This window comes from Martes martes, assembly GCF_963455335.1.
Source record: "Martes martes genome assembly, chromosome: 3".
In the NCBI taxonomy this organism is placed as follows: domain Eukaryota; kingdom Metazoa; phylum Chordata; class Mammalia; order Carnivora; family Mustelidae; genus Martes; species Martes martes.
Window position 1 is genome coordinate 195568810 of NC_137890.1, and position 20290 is coordinate 195589099.

General features: G+C 40.9%; 1 protein-coding gene across 1 annotated transcript in view; it reads left to right on the forward strand.

Annotated features, from left to right (window-relative positions):
* CALCRL (calcitonin receptor like receptor) overlaps window positions 1-20290 on the forward strand; it is a 93541-nt gene that overhangs the window by 14595 nt on the left and 58656 nt on the right. Inside the window, exon 2 of the mRNA XM_080799128.1 lies at window positions 5140-5207. The gene's annotated coding sequence lies outside the window, so the exon portion shown is untranslated. The remainder of the gene's footprint in view (window positions 1-5139; window positions 5208-20290) is intronic.

Consider the following 20290-nt stretch of genomic DNA (forward strand, 5'->3'; position numbering starts at 1 on the left):
GCCAGACATTAATACTAGCACAGATACTAATATTAGACAGTAAGATACTTTGCTAATTAATTTTTAATTAATTACTTATTTTTAAGACTTTGTTTTAATCATAGCACATCTGTAGCAGCAGAACTGTTTGGTAAAATACAAATCCCTTGGGTCATTCTTAATCTACCAAATCAGGCTGAGTTTGCTCAGCATACAGAAGGAGGAATGCTTAAATGATCTCTGTGCTCCCTGAAAATAGTTTTCTCTCTATTGAACTCTGGATAGGGTGAGAATTAAGACATAAAAACACAGTTAGGTTTAAATTTACAATGACAAAATGAAAGCATGAACAAGACACATGCTTAAAACAAGTGATTCTCTTTCTAAATAATAAAATAACAAGCATTAATTCACATGAACTACATATAAATAGCAAGACAAAATTCTTCTAATTTTGACTTTGAAAATTAATAGTTTTGTGATTTGCAGGTGCATTTCCCTATCTGAATAATCATAACTTAAAAGCCTTGAGAACCTGATAATAACCCAAAATATAACTTTAGTGACCTTTCCTCTTTCACTGGACCCAGGGGTAAGCGCACACACACACACACACACGAGTGATTCATGGGCTGTTCATCGTTGGTGTTCCAAAATTCCCTCCATACAGCTAGGAAAGTAACCTAAAGTCAAACTGAATTCACACGCCTAAATCATATTTATAAAATTCTAAGTATTTAACTTGCGCATTTCAAAGGGGTCTAATCTTAACAATATTCCTGACGAGAGTAAGAACACTTTCCAGTTGGATGGGTGATGTATGAGGCAGCTGCATTTCTTCCACCCCAGTGCTCTGACCTGTCCCAAATGTAGTGCGTTTTGATATTTTTATCCATAAAGCCACAATAAATACACCATTCCAGATGAGGGAATCATACTCTTCCTACCGTTCTACAAAAATGTTTTCTAATTTTAAAATTCTTGGAGACCCAGAAGATGACGCGCAGCATAAATACGTCGTTTAAATACACGAATGCGTGTTCGTGGCACCAGCCGGTCTCCCGTGTTCCCCTCCGCTGAGCCGCCCACTCGGCCCCAGGAGTACACCGTGGCCCACACCTGTCCTCACCGTCCCGCCGCTTTACTCCACGGCCTTACCGCCCACGTGCTTTCAAGCAGAGTGTTACTGAGTTTCGCTGCTTTCGTCTCTAGGAAGGTCATGAGGAAGGTCATTCCGAACGCAGCCTTCGGAGACGGCCTCGTCCGTGTAGCCACTTCGGAGACGCGGCCCTGTGAGCGCGGGCGGCCGCTGCTTTTCACCGCGGCAGGGGGGCTCCGTGGTGCCCACGAACCCCGGAGCGCGGCAGGGGGGCTCCGTGGTACCCACAGACCCCGGAGCGCGGCAGGGGGGCTCCGTGGTACCCAACAAACCCTGGACCGTGGCAGGGGGGCTCCGTGGTACCCACGAACCCCGGACCGTGGCAGGGCGGCTCCGTGGTACCCACGAACCCCGGACCGTGGCAGGGGGACTCCGTGGTACCCACGAACCCCGGAGCGCGGCAGGGGGGCTCCGTGGTACCCAACAAACCCTGGACCGTGGCAGGGGGGCTCCGTGGTACCCACAAACCCCGGACCGTGGCAGGGCGGCTCCGTGGTGCCCACGAACCCCGGAGCGCGGCAGGGGGGCTCCGTGGTACCCACGAACCCCGGACCGCGGCAGGGGGGCTCCGTGGTACCCAACAAACCCTGGACCGTGGCAGGGCGGCTCCGTGGTGCCCACGAACCCCGGAGCGCGGCGGGGGTGCGGCGCGACAGAAGCGCGTTCCTCTCCCCTCCCGACGGACCCGCCCCGCTCCCCCCCCTTGACGGCCACCGGCCACGGCGCAGCGAACGCGTCGTCCACGAGTCTCCGGCACACGGACGCCCGAGCCTCTTCGGGGCGTGCCCTTCCCAGAGGGGCTTCGGGAATTGAGAAACTCAAAGCGCCAATTTCTGCTCTCCTGGGCCGGGTATGACGCGTCCACCGCACCGCATCCTTCCCCGCGTCTTCTGTGATTGTTAAACTTTACATTTCTGCCAGGCCGGTGGGAGTGATATAGGATCTCGTGGGGATTTTAACTTGCATCGCCCTGATCAGGAACCACAGCAAATATGTATATAAAAAGAATCAACATTGTTTGTGAAAGGGGAGCAGCGACCTGAGGGTCTAGAATCACAGACGAACCAGTTTTGCTTGGGAGAAGGACTAACTACCTCAGTTTGGTTAGGTGGTCCAGGAAAAGAGGAAAGGTATTTCATTACTTTTAAATATGTGTTTAAGGTACAAAATGTGCTTTATTGCTTTTAAAACTTTTAAAGGTACTTTTGAATTTTATAAAGTAATTTAAACATTACTTTTAAAACTGGGAAGGTATAAATAGCCTTTCTCGGGTGACAAGAACACAAACTGGCAATGCCTACAGTCATATCTCGAACTTCCCATTCCCTTTATTCAAACACCCCCTCAAATACACACCAAAACCTCTTTTAAAAATAGAGGAAGAAAATGAACAAGTCCATTCAGATGGATGTGCACTTTTTTTAAATACACTTTATTTTTTGAAGCAGTTATAAGTTCACAGCAAAACTGAATGGGAGGACAACCATTCCCCACACAGCCCTGTCCCCCTTCACGCACAGCTTCCCCCCCCCGACAACATCTGCCACCAGACTGGCACACTTGCTACCACCGAGGAACCTGCAGTTGACACGGCACGTAATCACCCAAAATCCAGAGTTCACATTAGGGTTCACTCTTGGTGTTGAACGTTCTATGACTTTGGACAAATAGATAACGACATGTGTTGTAAGCTTTTTATAATCTTTCAAAGAGTTAAAATCATTTATGAAGCTTACAAATCTCTTGAAAGAGGTAGTGTCTACAGTGGTAAAAATTATTTCTCATACATAAAAACATTATAGAAGGCATTGGAGTTTGTGTCTTTCCCGTAATCTCTCATTTTGGAAACCACTTGCTTGTCCTTAGACACATCAGCTGAATCTAACCAATATATTTTTTCAAATTACTAAATTCACTTAGATTTGCATCTTTTTAGCTCACCTGTTGTGCGTCACCTTGACATTACATTACGAGGGTTTATCTGTTATTCTTATCTGCTGTATTTCTTTTCTCTGTTTTTAGGGTTTAGTTGATTTTGATGTCATTGTCTGATCAGTTTAGGCAATGGCACTACTTGAACAAAATCAGCTTCTTTTTGAGTTTTCTCCAGATATATCTATCTAGAGACTTTATGTTTTCTTTGCATCTTTTCTTCTTGGATGTCAATTAACCTTTGGTACTACAGATACAGGTATTTTTCAGAGGAAAGTGGAAGTCAGACCATGCTGACATGTGCTTTATTTTGTTAAAACGTACGGCACACTGGTGTGCCTGGGTGGCTCAGGTGGTTAAGTGCCCAGTTGTTGACTTTGGCTCAGGTCATGTTCTCCAGGTTGTGGAATTGAGCCCCAGGAAGGGGTCCGCACGCCGTGGGCGGAGGGGGGGGTCCAAGCGTCGCGGGGGGTCCGCGGGCTTCTTCCCTCTCCCTCCGCCCCCTCCCCTGCTCTCTCTCTTTCAAACAAATAAATAAATCTTTAAAAAAAGTACAGTGCATTTACTAATCGAAGTTACCTCATCAGTAAAATTTCCGATAGCCAGAAGACACCACTGGCATATCCGGTTTCTATCTATTCCGCGTCACCAAAGGGGTGGAAAGGCTCTTCCGCAGCGTTTTCGGTTGGAGTGAAAACAAGATCTCCGGGGCCCGGCAGAGGAAAGCCAGGAGCACCTCACGGTCCTCTCTATTTCACGGGCTCATTGCTAGCAAGTTGGGAAAATACTCAAAATAAACTTCCACTTTGAACCTTCTGAATTCCATATATATGCCAATAAAACCCAAGATAGACCAGAGTTTTTATTCTTTCCAAAATAGCTTGTAGAAAATCCAGATTCTCAAAGTGTGCGGTGTTGGTTGGCATAAAAATACACATCTCCTTAATAAGACTGGATCATGGTCCTGATAGTAACATATACCACACAATTTATAATAATGCATACTAAATTACTAAAAATACGTGAAGGTGTACTACTTTACAAAGTACTCCAAAAATGTTTTTTAACCCACTGAGCCACCCAGGCACCCCCCAAAAATGTTTTTTGAGTCACAAAAATTTGATTGCAAAGATCGCTCTTAACTTTTGAGTTTTCATGTAAATATCTCTATTGACTTCATAGAAATCCTTGGTGACAATTCCAAGGTTGTTGCTAGAAGTAGCAACAAATTGATGATCCACAAAAGTAGGTCCAATAAAAACCTCTCAAATCACAATAGGAACTAATGGAGATAAGTAATCTGTGAACACAAACTTGACATTTTTGAAGTTCAGTAAGTCCAAATACCATGTAAATGCAAAGCAGGATTAAATCCTAGTATAGCCATATCTTGCCTTCAACATTAGTTTGAGTCCAAAAAGAGGCATATAAACCTCATTTATATACATTAAAGTCCTCGTTCAGTGGTGGGGGAATCTCACTTTTTGGTAATGCCCTATGTTTAAAGAAGGTTAAATGCTAAACTGCCATGATCTAGGCTCTGCCTTCCTCTTTGACAAGGTCTAGGACACTCTTTGCCCCTCATTCACTCCACCCTGATCACACCGACCTTCTCTCTGTACTCCGAACCGGCTGCGCCATCCCATTCTCAGAATCACTGACAGACCCTTCCTTTTTCCCAGGAGCAAACGTTCCCCTGAACACTTCAGGGCCACCTCTTCCTACTGCTAAGCTCTTGAACAACAGGGACCACCCTTCATGTTCGTGTCCCTTAAAATCTTCATCATTAAAAATAATGTGCCAAGAACAAAGTTCTTGATTGCCTCCAGGTTAGCATGGCGGCAACCTAAAAGTGCCTGACACATCTCCTCCCAACTTCCCATCAAAATTCAACAATTAAAATACAGGGGTTTATGGTTTGAACAAAAGAGCCCACACCAGTATATAACTTTAAGTTAAATTCTGTAAAATCACTATTCACTAATAATTTTATTCACTAATAATATTACCAAATTCCTTATTCACGAATAATATTACCAAATTCACAGGAATGTTCTCTTGTCCTCCAGGGCTCTACGATGATACAGCAACCATTTGTGCTGGCACCTGTCCAGACTTTGGATGGCCCTACTTTCAGGTATTGTCTACATCACAAAAGAGCATTCAGGACCTAAAGAGAGGAACATGTTGGATTTCCAGTGAAGCTGACAATAATATGAACATGTTAACAATAGTAAGGAAGGTTTCACAGATTGACTTATAACTTAATGCCAAAGAACTCCCCAATAAAGGAAAACTTTGAAAGACAGTCCAACAAAATATGGGTAGAGATGGACTTATGGACATCCAGCAACTTATGAAGTCATTTCCTGGGCCTTAGGTTATGAATTTGGCTCCTAACTTCTTGTTACCTCGGCCAGAGAACTAGGAGTGTTAAATTAATTTAAATGGGCCCTATAGATTTAGCAAAGTTAGTAATTTGGTAATATTTGGCACAAACACCACACACACACACACAGAGAAACATACATGTATGTTAATATATGCTCATGTATAATGTCTGTAGCTGACCTTATTATAACTGTATCGATATTTCTATATAGACATACATAGAAAACAAATTATGTTTAACGTTATCAAATAATAGAACTAGGTTGCTCGTTTGAACTAAATGACATTCCTCTGTAGAGTTCTTTCTTTTCTGAGTCACATAGTCGCCGTTCTCTTCCTATAAATGATTGTAAAACTTTCCCATAATCGGAACGTAAGAGGATATCACTTGTCAATAAGAGAACAGGAAAATGGGGGGTAAGCTGTTTTAAAGATTTAAGTTGTTCTAGAGACTATTTTTAGAACTCCCTGGCTGAACAGTTTCCATTTCAATCCTGGGCATTAATTACGAGCTCCAGGGCGCGGGTGCTTCCGAAGAGATTCCTGCTGTACCCAGATACGTCTTGTAATTTACATTTAGCATTATACTTCCATGTCGGTAACATACTAACTATGCAGTCATTATTACACCTCACGGCCCCCTCCCTGACAAAACTGAAGTAGTTTTCCTGTCCTAACTTATTTTTAGACTGCAAAGTATTTAAGCAATCCGATCATGTACCATCCTGATAAACTATAATAGCGTTAATGAAAAAAGCCCCCTGAATCATTTCATCTTAAATTCAAAGCCAAGTGACATAGTTCCGTCTTCTGATTTTTAAATTCCCAAGTCATCCTGCTGGACCCAAAATAGACCCTCCATCACTATTCTTCTCCCACAGCGTGTCTGGGAACTCATCGTTGTTGTTCTCCTCCTTCATGTGTCAGCTTCCTTTGCACAGTACGTTTCTCATGACTCACTGTCCTTTGCAGAGGTTTGGACGCTCGAAATGCCTTCTCACGTCTGACAGCTGAATTTCTCTTTCTGAGCTTTTGTATGTGAAATGGAGCCAGATCAATTTTTATAAGCCCCAATTTTGCTTAATGAAGACCTGTAGGAAAGAGCATAAAATGGAAGAAAATTCACTTCCTGGGCAAAAACTGATTTTGACCTCCACAGTTTATCTGTCAAGATAAACAGTACCAGTCATCTTCATGTGGAACTTAAGAGGATTATACAATATTTTTTCTAAGTGTCTTTTTAACTTAATAAATTTTAACATCTTTTGGAATACTGTAAAGGACATGAATTGGAAGTGCTTGAAAATGAAAGGTACAAATTTAAACTCTTTTCTCTTCGTTAGGTTGATCTCTGACTTAAGGAGTTTTGTAAGATTTTGGGGGGGGAGAGCTTTATTGCCTCTTTCGCAGTATTTAAAATTTTATTTTTAACAAGTACAGTTTACAGTGAGTGTGTGTTTAAATTCCAGCAGGAAAGATGTTGAAAAATTGTCTCTGGGGAGATAAAAAAAAAATACAAATGAGAACCAGGATTGAGGTTTGCTATCATATTAGTTTGACTCATCTATGGTTTAATTTCAACCTAATGAAAGAAGCACAGAAACGAAACTTAGGAAACTCAAACTCTTAGCTCATCTACCACAGCTGTGGCTTAGGAGGCAAAAAGTCTCCTAAACTCCTACTTTCCAAATCTGTAAAATGAGCAAGTTTCTCTGTAAGACTTCTCAGGTCCATTCAGCTCTGAGATTCTAGAACCTCTGAACGTAGCTATGCTGAATTAAAGACAGGAACAAGATTCAATACTATCTGAAGTTTTCTGTAACAAATAAAATGATTTGTAATAGCTCAGTTCTAACTTTGAACATTGTTGCACTTTCATCAGTTAGACTCTGAAATAGAACTGATGGTGAAGAGGTGGCAAAGAGAAAAAAATAAGGAGAGTATCTCTGGCTAGACTGAATATTGGCAACAGGAGGGTCGAGTTTGTAGTTATCACTACATTTAATAATCTGACTAAAAATTCTTTTGTGTCCCAACATTGCAACAATATTAATTTTTACATTTCTAATAACTTGACAGTCTACTTTCACATTTAAATCTTAATCCAACTGAAATTGAATCTCAGATATAAACTTTTCCTCCAAATTGATGGGCAGGTTTATCAACACTTTTCACTAAATAGTTAATCTTTTCTATTACTGATTTTAAATTTAACTAAATTATCATACTTACTAAATTCTGTTAACAAAATTATTTTGGAGGGGTGCCTGGGTGTCTCAGTCCATTAGGCATCTGCCTTCGGCTCAGGTCGTGATCCCAGGGTCTTGGGATCCAGCTCCGTGTGTGGCTCCCTGCTCAGTGGGGAGCCTGCTTCTGCTTCTCCCACTGCTGCTCCCCTGCTCTGCAGTCTCTTGTTCTCTCCCTCTTTCAAATAAATAAATAAAATCTTCAAAAAAAATTATTTGGATTCTAAGGTCCATTTGTCTTTTTTTGGTTCAGTTAACCTTTAGAATCATTCATTACCTTGGCTGCATTACACTTTTACATTACCGGGGAGATAATTAAGCATCTCATACATTTTAGTTTTTCATCTACTAATGCAGTGTCTATTTATGAAAAATCATTTTATGCTTATAAAATAATTATAATATAATTGGAATAGTAATGCGATCGAGTAGGATTTTTAAAAACTTTCACTGACAGTCATTTGGACGGGAAATTTTTAAATAAAATTTCACCAAGGTGCACATTTTGTTGCATAGAAGATTTTGAGCAGGGAAGACTTGATTGAAAATTCTCCATGAAAAGAAGAGAAGAGGCCGGCCTGGCCGCTGCGCAGACACTTTAAAGGAAGGGAGGAGAACAGACACCGCCGTTCTGAAAGTGTCCTACTGCCCAGTGACCTACCTTCTACCTTTCTTTGTCTCTCTGGCTTACCTACAGTAAGACGGATTGGATCTGGGATAGTGTGACTGGATGCCACATAGGTCATAGGGAAGTGAGCTGTTGGTGGTCCGAGTAAGCAAGTAAATATAAGGCTTTATAAGCAATGGATTGGAACATACCAAAAAGGCTTCTCTTTTGTTATTAAGGATAGCAAATTATAAGGAGGTTAAGAAAGTTCCTTTGAACCTGGGCTTATAATTCTATGTGTAATAACTTATATTTGTAATTTATGATCATTAACAAAGAGTTTACTTTTATTTTTTGATAATGAAGTTTCATTTTGGATAATGAAGAACATTATACATTTGCAAAAATGTAAGAGGTTTCCAGTAGATGTGGCAAAACTCCCTAATGTTTACCACAATGCATTGACTCATAAAATTAGCCATCAGTTGAACAGGAATACCTACATTGAAGGAATTTTTATATTTGAAAACCTTGTTCAGTGGGATGGACCCGTGCTAAGGTTAAGAATCGGATCCTCCAGGCCAAATGTCAGCCAGAGTCTAGACTCCAGATGAATTCTGATAGTGGATGCGATGCGGACTTCCCCTATGCAGGAAAACCCCACATTAAAAGAAAGCACCTCCCCACCCCCCCCAGAAAACATTGTTTGTTTTCTTAAATATTTTATTATTGCTTCATCTGTCTTCCATCCCATCTCCCAGGCCTTCCTTAAGCTTCTTTTCAAAGTAAATTATTTATCTTTTTAGGGAATACATCGATTTTGCCAAACCTTTCCTCTCTCCAAAATATGCAGAGCTCAGCCCAAGTGTGACAAGGGAAACCATCACTTTGATTTTGCCTCTTCATTTACACCCATCAGGACTGTGATGAGCTCCCAGCCTGCTCTTCCTAAACTGCCCAATCTAACCTGTTTCTGTTTATGTTATTCCATCGGCAACATTACACTTATAAATGCTAGACCGGGGGGGGGGCGTCTGGGGGGCTCAGCTGGTTCAGCATCTGCCTTGACTCATGATCGGGCTCCTGGGATTGGCCCCGCATCGGGCTCCCCGGTGAGCAGCGAGCCCGCTTCTCCCTCTGCCTCTGCCTCTCCCCCACTCATGCTCTCACTCTCTCTCTCTCAAATAAATACATAAAATATTTAAAAACAAAAAAATAAGTGCCCGTTGGGCAAGTCTTCCACTTTGTGGCTCGCTCCATTGATGTATCGCGTCCTGCTAATATATTTAATGACGTATTATTTATATGTCTATGAGATATTAAAAAACCAAAAAACATTTACATGTACGGCTTCTGTAAAAGTGAGGAAATTTCTACCTAAAGGAGTGGAAAAAATGCCTAGGACTTAGGAATTAAAAAGGATGTGGACGATGAGGAAAGCACGGTCACTTATTGTAATTTACAGGAAATTCCTGCTGTGGTTCAGAGCTCCTCGCCCTCTCGGACCGCTGCAGACACACGACAAAGGAAAACCCACACAAACGGTTGTAGCTTTCAATACGCTGAGTCCAAAGTTGGCTGCCATGAGAAACAGACTCTGGATTTGAAGGGAACTAAAGCTGTGAGTCAGGAACCCTGGCAAATAGACCTGGTGACAATTAGTTAATTCAAGCCAGCCTTTAGACACTTTCATTTGTTTTAGGCTGTTTTATAGGACCCCAAAACCACCAGATGAAAATTCAACACTTCTGTCAAATGTTTTGTCTACATGACATCAAAAAGTAAGAGAAATTTAAGTAACCAATAACTCTCAATTCCCATTGTAAAGAATTACCTCGTTGGGCATATTCATATATTTTTTTAAAGATTTTATTTATTTATTTGACAGAGACAGATCACAAGTAGGCAGAGAGGTGGGCAGAGGTGGGTGGGGAAGCGGGCTCCCCGCTGAGCAGAGAGCCCCATGTGGGACTCGATCCCAGGACCCTGAGATCATGACCGGAGCCAAAGGCAGAGGCTTTACCCCACTGAGCCACCCAGGTGCCCCGGGGCATATTCATATTATAAAAATAAAAGTTGGCTACTGTTAACGAAGTTTTAAGCAGAATAGCCCCTATCTATAAGGAAAAAATTATGCCATGCTGAATTTATTATTTTTTATTATCTCCAAAGTAGAGGAAACTTGTGTTTCACATTTACTGCATAATTAGTAATAAACACCAACTTTAAATCATTGGGGATTTCACTTTATAGATGTGCTAATCTTAGTTACTTATTTCCAGAAAAAGTTTATTATTCCCTATTTATTCTCAATTTTTTCTGAAGTCTTTGGACATTCAATGAAGGATCCAGACGATGGTATGACACACAGGCTGCCGCCTCACTGGAAACAGTAACACACAAACACATATAAAATCACGAAACACTCTTCCCATCCAAAGTGTAAATTTTCTGAATCACATTGGACCTTAGAATTTATGGTTCTATCCGGATCATAAAAATATTCCTCCACAGTATCCTATTAAGATAAGTTTTGTGTTTTCTTAACAAGGGAAGAATAATATTCAATATTTCTATAACATCTCAGATTCTGTCTTACATTTGCTAGAATATTTGGTGGAAATTTATATCCAAACAAGCATACATATGTGTAACTTCGGAGAACATGAGCTGAACTCCAAATGCATTCTGAGAAAAAAAATTCATGCAGTAAAAAAGAAAAGAAAGGGCGCCTGGGTGGCTCAGTGGGTTAAGCCGCTGCCTTCGGCTCAGGTCATGATCTCAGAGTCCTGGGATCAAGTCCCGCATTAGGCTCTCTGCTCGGCAGGGAGCCTGCTTCCCTCTCCCTCTCTCTGCCTCTGCCTGCCTCTGTCTACTGGGATCTCTCTCTGTCAAATAAATAATAAATAAAATCTTTAAAAAAAAAAAAAAGAAAAGAAAAGAAAAAAGTGTGTTCACACAGATACATTAAGCTAAAAAGCTAAGACTATTTTTTTGGTTTACATTTTATAATGTAAAATGGTTTGGAAAGTTCTATATATCTTTGTGGCCAGAAAATTCTTCTAGGGTGACTTCTGGGTGACTCAGTCAATTAAGCATCCAACTCTGGATTTTGGCCTCTATCATGATCTCAGGGTCCTGGAAGGAGCCCCGTGTGGGGCTCTGCACTCAGCGGGGAGTCTGCCGAAGGACTCGCTCCCTCTCCCGCTCTTCCGCCTTCCGCCCCTCACCCTGTGGGTGCTTCTGCACTTCCCCTGCTCGCAGACATGCACGCGCTCACTCTCCGAATACATACAAAAATCTTTAAAAAAAAGAAAGAAAAATTCTTCTATTACATTCTATTGTTATTCTCTATTACTGTGTTTGAAGGTCATATTAATCTTTGCAAAATTTAGTAGTGAACAGGGAATAGTCACGTTTTCTCTGATAAGCCCTACCTATCTAAATACTGTGATGTGAATGGGAATTATTCTCTCTATTACAATTCTGTAACTTGGAAGTCTTTGATGCCATTTCTTGGCACAGAGCTTTAAAAAGCCTTATATTCAATATTCTAATATAATAGCTTTATAGCTTTGTAGGGCCAGAAATACCCTTACAGTTTGTTTGTTTGTTTTTTAATTTGAGAAAGAAAAAGAAAATGAGAGACAGAACATGAGGAGGGAGGGTCAGAGGGAGAAGCAGACTCCCTGCTGAGCAAGGAGCCCAACATGGGACTCAATCCTGGGACTCCAGGATCATGACCCGAGCTGAAGGCAGCCACTTAACCAACTGAACCACCCAGGTGCCCTCCTTACAGATTTTTGATTCAACCCTCTACATTTCTGAAATGAAAAGCAGAGAAATAGGCAAATAAAAAAATTGGTTAAAAGAAAGAAAATAGTAACCTGGTGTCACAACCAAAATTAATATCTGTTTCTCTTCAATATACCTGTATTGACTATTCTACATAATGCCTACAAATACGTAATTATGCCTTTTAGAACTTACCTATAAGCAACACTCCATTCTTCACATAAACTTAACCTTTCTCCTTGTTCTGGATGTTCTCTTACATGACGAACTTGGAACTTCAAGCATCTCTGGTTAAGGACCTTGTTATCCTTAGGCTATCACTGTTGTTAAAGTTGATAAATCTTTTTCACGACGTCCCCGGTCGCATCCTGTTCAGTCTGAACTTCAAGAAATCACCCTGTTTTGGGTTCTTGTCCAATTCGGTGTCCACTGAATTTGTCAAATTATTTTCTAACTGGGCTCACATCATGTGCTGATGTATCTTACACTTCAGGGTAGTTGCCTCAAGATCTCCCATGCAGTTTGGTGCAAACTCTGCTCAAATAAGCACTGTGATTGTATCTCTATTGAAAAAAAATTGACCTATCAAAGTTTTGAAATTACTGTCCATAACCTGACATGAAAATACTACCCGGTTAACAGAGAGCACACACATGTGCATAGAGACTGTGGCCACAGTGTCTCTTCCAGGTCTCTCAATTGCCATTTTATTATATTTTTCTCTCTTTGTGTAGCAGCCGACTTAGCACCAGGGCCTGAAGACACTCAGGAGGCATTAAGTTTTTATACTGAAAAAGGTTTGAGATAAAATTTATTTTATTACAGAAGATAAAGCCAGACTTAGTAGGGGCATCGAGCTGACTTCAAACATTGGTGAAGTAGACAAAAATAAAGACAAAGCACAGACTCTGTTCATCAAATGTAACTCTTTTAAGTCACCGATTTTTAAATCTGTCTGAACCCATATGTAAATATATATTTTCTACTGAAATCTCAGTGATAAAGAACACATGACCGTTTGTGGATATAATTGGTTGTTCAAATTTTATCTCAAAAATGCTGTTAGTTCACAGGATTTTGTATATTTGGGATGATTTCCCTGAGGCAGCATAGGATAACAAATAGGGATTTGAGGTAGGGAACATGTTTCTAGTCTTGTCTCTGCCTGACCATTTGCATTAATGTGGTCAGAACATTTCACGTCCCCTGTCCTGAGTGTCCTCATCTATAAAGTAAAGGTTTTGTACCTACTCGACCTTGTTTATATTGTGAAATGATGACATTTAAACAAAATAATAAAGACAACATGCATACAATTGATTCTCATCAAATAAAAGCTTTTCTTACTATTATTACTATTTTTATTAATGAAACCATTAGGTTCTTTTAACTTTAATTTCTATGTATGGCATTGATTCAGTTTTGTCTGACGGTGTTCTGTTTTAAATCATTCCAACAGTCTGTGTTTCACTAGAATTGTATGTAAAAATATGGGTACTTACTGTGTTTCACTAGTATCAAGATAGAATTTTAAAAAGTTAAACATGTCTTCTATGATTAATTCTCCTCAACTGTTAACTGGTCACTCTTGTATGGCTTATCTGAAAGATTCCTTGCTACGTCATTTTCCAAAAATCATGTTACATACTGTTTTACTAATTCTGAAAAAAAAGGATATTTTCTGGAGTCAGAAAGATTCAAAACTGTATGTGATCGCTAAAATGAACAATTTTAAGGCAGAAGTTGCACAGTATTATTTAATATGGTCCGTTTTTTTCTTGAAGTATACGCTAATACTCTTACCATAAGCAAAGAAACCAAGTTGAATGTAAAAGAACAGTAAGGGTTATTTATATCCATATCCTCTCTCAGGAGGCGCTACCATGCCGGTGGGCACACAGTAAGCAAGTGCTCCATAAACACGGATCTTTTAGTGATGGTTCTATGGGGCGAGGGATAGCATGTGCCTCATATAAACTTCAAAATAGTACTGATAAGTATCTAGATAACCGGTGACTATTGGGGGAAGTGAAATATAACAGAGTCCACAAGTAGTTCTGGTTAAGAACATACGTTTAGGAGTCAGGGAGTCTCAGGTTGGAATCTTACCTTGCTGACTTCACCAGTGAGATAACTTTGAGCTTTAATTTCCTAATCTGGAAAAAATAAGAGAAAGAATGTAATAATTTGTTACCCTCAGAACTGAATATGGTAGTGTGCTTATTGTGCTTGACAATGCTTAGCACCCAGTAAACAATCAATGGTCGCTATTACCATGTAAATTATCCTATAATCCTGATTGTAACTCTTATAAATAACATCAAATTGAACCTTGCTTTATAGTAATTTATTTTAGGTAGTATTTAGACATGTAGATAGTATATCTATTTTGTGATATTTTGATAATGAATTCCTTTTATTAATTAGAGGAACCGGGTTGAGACGCCCGGTCTTCCTACTACCCCCTGTTGTCCACTTCCTACCACCCCCCACCAGCATGTATAGTCCCACAGAGGGACTTTGCATGTCGCTGAAGAAGGAAACAGGGGGCTGTTCTGTTTGTTTTGCTGAGGCCTAACTTAGGACGAGGAAGACATAAAAATTCATGGTGTGCAGGAACCTATACTTCACTGGACGTGTGAACTGGTGTGGAGATTCCAAGGACCCGAAGATGGAGGGAACATTTTCATGAGAAAATTAGTAAAATTCTGGTCAGGAATTGTACTGTTTTAGAGCCCAGGTGACAATACAGCAGAGGGTAAACTTAGTCTTTTTTGTTTTTTGTTCTGTTGTTTTTTTTAAAGAAGCCATTTTCTACCATTTTGCATAGAACACAGGACTCTGGCACTGCTAGATTTGAACACTTTGAGAGGATTAGGGTACAGTTTTTGTGATATCGTTGTCAGGTTGAAGTAATAAGACATGGCAAGATTCAGGTCACTTACAGTGACTCCGAGGGCAGCGGCCTAGACAAAGGCGGCAGAATGCTGGAGGGAGAGTGGTGTTGGTGGGTCCTATGAAAGAGACTGGCTTGCGATGCATCTCCTTAGAGATTTCAAGAGACACTTAAAACTTTGCAGGATGCTGGAGGTCATATGTTCCAAGGGGCAGACAAAATCAGAAATGGCCTGATATGACTTGATATCCATAGGCTTCTGGGGTCTAACATTTTAAGATTTAAGGTTTCAGTCACATGAAAAAGAGCTTTTTAAGTCTTGGTTCTTTATTAGTCTGATTGATAATTAAGATATTTCATTTGTATGGAACCAGGAGTAGGTTTCAAAGTGTTTGGATTTATGGAAATAGTAAGTGAACTATGGTGTTAGCCGCTTGATTCAAAGTATCTTGTGGTTTCATGTGAGTCACCTGGCAATAAAGAAAGTGGATGATATTTCCTAATAAAGTTATTTTCAAATAGGCAAAAATGAGGATAGCTACTTCCACATGGGAGGTCGTTACTGCTCTACGTAACCCCCAGGATTAATCTATTCATGGCTTAGATAGTTCTAGCTAAGAGCCAACATGTAAATTCCTGTAAGTCAGCATTCGAAAGTCAACATTTAGTGCGTTCAGAGGAAGCTCTCCAATGGCTTTGAAACCCTTAACTCAATTATTTCTCAAAACCCCCGCAAAGCATTCAATATTTGATATGTCTACTTAAAGATAAACTCCTAAACATGTATGATTGATATATTTATGTGTAAATAATTTAGGACTAGATATTAGAAATTTTCTTTCATTCCTTGTCTGAACACTAGCATTCCCCCGCACTCTACTGTCTTATATCCCTCTCATGAACATTTCAAAACTCTTTTTCTTTTCCTGAAGATACCACTTAAACGTATATACACTTGGAAAGTAAATTCATATTATCTCCTGTTCAGTCTGGACTCCTAATTCAGTCACATGAAACCCTTAGTGATTTATTTTCCTCCTGGAAGTAGTTGACAAGAATTTGCAGTCAGTTTCGATGTATTCTTTCAGTAGAGGTTTTTGGCCTGCTGAGCTCTTTGTAGCTGTGGGCAAATATGTGAAACTTGGCAAAAGCATCAGCATGCCCTTCACCACAGAGACGGCTGCCTCTCTGCTGGTCCACTTCTTTCCTTTTAAAAAAATTATCAAAAGAAGAAGAAAAATAATTATGAGTATCAGCCTATTTGAACTATACTTTTATCCAGTTCATTGTAATGTTACTGTTACACTTTGGAAAAAATAGTAGTTCAATAAATAAGAGATTTTTCCAAGATATGCATTATGAACACTAAGTTATAATGTCATGAAAGAACTTTGATCTCATCCAGAACTAGCTATTTAAATGATTCTTGGGGCGCCTGGGTGGCTCAGCGAGCTAAAGCCTCTGCCTTCCACTCGGGTCATGATCTCAGGGTCCTGGGATCGAGCCCCGCATCGGACTCTCTGCTCAGGAGGGAGCCTGCTTCCTCCTCTCTCTCTGCCTGCCTCTCTGCCTACTTGTGGTCTCTGTCTGTCAAATAAATAAATTTAAAAAAAAAAATCTTTAAAAATAAATAAATAAATGAATGAATAAACAAATGATTCTTTTAGGAAGCCTGGGTGGCTCAGTCGGTTCAGTGTCTGCCTTCAGCTCAGGTCGTAATCCAGGGTCCTGGGCTAGAGCCCAGGCTAGAGCAGGCTCCCTGCGGGTGGTCTACTACGGCTTCTGCCCCTTCCAAGACTTATTCTCTCAATCTCTCTTGCTCTCTCTCAAGTAAATAAAATCTTAAAACAAACAAACAAAAAATCAATGATTCTTTTAATCAAACCGATTCTTGATACAAAAGACAGACTTGTATCTTATATTCCCCATCTTGGAAAGATAGGATCTTTTAAAAACATGAAATAACAGATTTGATTAACTTCAACCACTCCATGAAAATTATTTCCAATGTTTTCATTCTGAAAGCTCTCTTAGGAATGTAGCATCTATTACATTTTATAGATTTTGGAATCACAACTGAAGGTTTGATGATTAGTAGAGCAGAGGGTAAGTTGGTATTTGAGCCAGTCTCTGCTTCCAAAAAGGTGAGCATATGACTCCAGAACTGAGCTATTAGTCATAGCATTTTTTAAACTGCTACATTTAATGGCTTAATATTATGCTATTCATCTTTCCAATGCCTTCAGGCAGATACCATAGATCTTTTAGAGATAGATTTACGCCACTAGTTAAAATAATCTAAGGAAGGCCTTTTCTTTTCCTTAAAGATTTTATTTATTTATTTGACAGAGAGAGAGACAGCGAGAGAGGGAACACAAGCAGGGGGAGTGGGAGAGGAAGGAGCAGGCTCCCCGATGAGTAGGGAACCCTACGTGCGGCTGGATCCCAGGACCCCTGGATCATGACCTGAGCCAAAGGCAGACGCTTAATGACTGAGCCACCCAGGCACCCCTGGAAGGCCTTTTTGATGCAGTTTAATTTAACCTCACGTATGGTGTTTTCTTTAGTTAACACAAACTGTTCTTTTGCAAATTAAAATATATTTCTTTGTTCTAAATTTTGAGTAAATGAAATGGCCTATTCATTAATAAGAAAGGGTTTAAAATGAGATAATTTATACTCATACCATTTATAAAGTTCTTGGAAATTTTTCTCTAAGTTTCACTTTAGATTCAAGTTCTGAGAACTGACTAAAACCTAATGGTATTAGTCTGCTAGAGCTGCTATAAAAAAAATCACAGACTGGGAGACTTAAGCAAGTAAATTAATTTTCTCACAGTTCTGGATGCTGGAAGTTCGAGATCAAGGTATTGGCTGGTTTGGTTTCTCTTTAGGCCTCCCTTTCTGGCTTGCAGATATCCACCTTCTGACTGTGTCCTCACAGGGCCTTTCCTCTGTGTGCGCATCCCTGATGTTTCTTCCAGTTCCAGCCTTATGACCTCATTTCATCTTAATTACCTCCTTAAGGAACTGTCTCCAAATACAGTCACATTGTGCGGTAAGGCTTCAACACGTAAGTTTTTGGAAGAAAGAATTTAGTCCCTAATGCCAACAATTTCTAAGAATTATTTCAAAGGAGTAGATGTAAACAGGTAATAATTACTTTATTTTTTTTAAAGATTTTATTTATTGACACAGAGAGAGAGAGATCACAAGTAGGCAGAGAGGCAGGCAGAGAGAGAGGAAGGGAAGCAGACTCCCCGCTGAGCAGAGAGCCCCCAGTGCAGGGCTCAGTCCCAGGACCCTGAGATCATGACCTGAGCTGAAGGCAGAGGCTTAACCCACTGAGCCACCAGGCGCCCCAGTAATAATTACTTTAAAAATTTAAAGTTATCCCGGATAACAACGGAGTTGAATCCCTAAGTAGAAAACAATCATCACGTCTTCTATATATCAGTAACTCCTCAATTTAAATCGTTGTGTGAGAACTTCTTACATATCAATCCTTCAAAAAGAACTTTTCAGTCAAATATTTCATGAACTATATATAATTAAAAACACTTTTTTGACTTAATGTCAAGTTGCTATCAGAGACACTACTAGTTTCCTCCCAGAGACACTATTAAATGCCACAGTGGTTTGTGAAAACTTTTCTGTACATTCGTCAACATACTTTCTGGATCTACATTCGTCCTCAGATTCTTCAAAGAAGGTTTCTCTTTCCCTAATTCTTCAATATTTTTCAAGCATGCCCCTTTAAAGAACAAATTCATTTTATTTTGTTTGCTGAACACAGCCTGAAGACAGACCTGCTTGCCGACCTCCGCATTTTGAGAAATGACCTTGGCTGTGTTCACTGGTCTCTAGGGGTTCCCCAAAACCTCTTTTCTGGCCAGAAATTCAAAGGCAAGCATATAATTACTGATTTTAGCCAATTTCCCAACACTAAGGAAGCATTTATCTAAACAGTGATCTAGAGATTTCTAATGTGGAATCGTCTCATACCCTATGTATATCCCCTCTCCCCTCACCTGGCGCTCGTACACTTGGACCAGCAGAAAACCCCTTCTCCAGGAGCCTCAGTATATCGCTGCTCGGGCTCTTGCTCCCTCCTTCCCTCCCTACAGGGCTTGGCTTGTTCGATTAACTCTTAACCACAGAGATGTGTGAGACAACACCAGGGTCTGCTCCTAACTGATTCAATCAACAGACAAAATGTACCTTATCTTCCAGAGTGTGGAATTCCACAGTAAATGGAAATAGGGTGGGGGACGAGGGGTGCGGGGACAGGAGGTGTGGACAAAAGGATTAGACTCATTTCTCTGGCTACCTTAAAAAAAATAAACCACCAATACTTATTAATTTCCTGATAGGCACAACTCCTCGTCCTATGAGCCTCAGACGACAGGAGTCTGGGGATGATGCGTTTGTCACCTTTCTGTCTGTTGGGCAGGCGCCGATCGCTTCTGAATCCTGCGCTATGTTAATCGGAAATACCTCCACAGGCCTGGGATATTCTGTCTTCAATGTCCGTGTTTCCACGGGTTCCTCAACCTCCGTGCGCTCCACGCGTAGGGGCTTGAGGAGAGCGGCCGCCTAGAGCGCAGAGGGTGCCGGGCTGGCGCTGTGTTCAGCCAGGTTCACAGACCTGCTTTGATGTTAGCTATGATTCTTTCTATGATAAAAGGAAGATCGTGTTTTCAACCCCTACAGACTTTGCAGCTAATAATTACGGCCTTTGTTTAAAAAAGTGGGTTTCAAGGAGTCCGTTAGGACACGCCGCTGTCAACGTTCATACGGGCGCAGTGAGTGTAAAACGCGGTCATCTACTTATAACGTTGTTATTTAAAGTGAGCTTTGCGTTTACAAATGAAATATTGTTGACAAATACTGAGGAATTAAATAACCTCGTTGGATAAAATATAAAAAAATAATCGACTTCCTTAGGCAGCTGCGATTCCACGACTCGCCCGTTCTCACGCGCTAATAAAACTTGCTGGGGAAAAAGTTCCTCCCGAAAGTGAAACTTTTGCATAAATAAAATACTTGCTCGCCGATGTCCCGAGGGAGCTTTGCGTTCCGCCCGCCGGGGGACGACTCGGGGCTTCACGGGCGAGACACACGGACCGCGGCGAGGCAGGGGCGGGCGCACGGGTTGGTCGAGGCGCCCCGGGGCGAGGTTCCGCGGCTCCGGGGAGGGTCGGGAAGTCGTGCCCGGAGGGGTCGAGCGGGTCTTTTACTGGGGCTAAGACAGGGCATGGGTTCACAGCCGTGTAGGGCGAGGG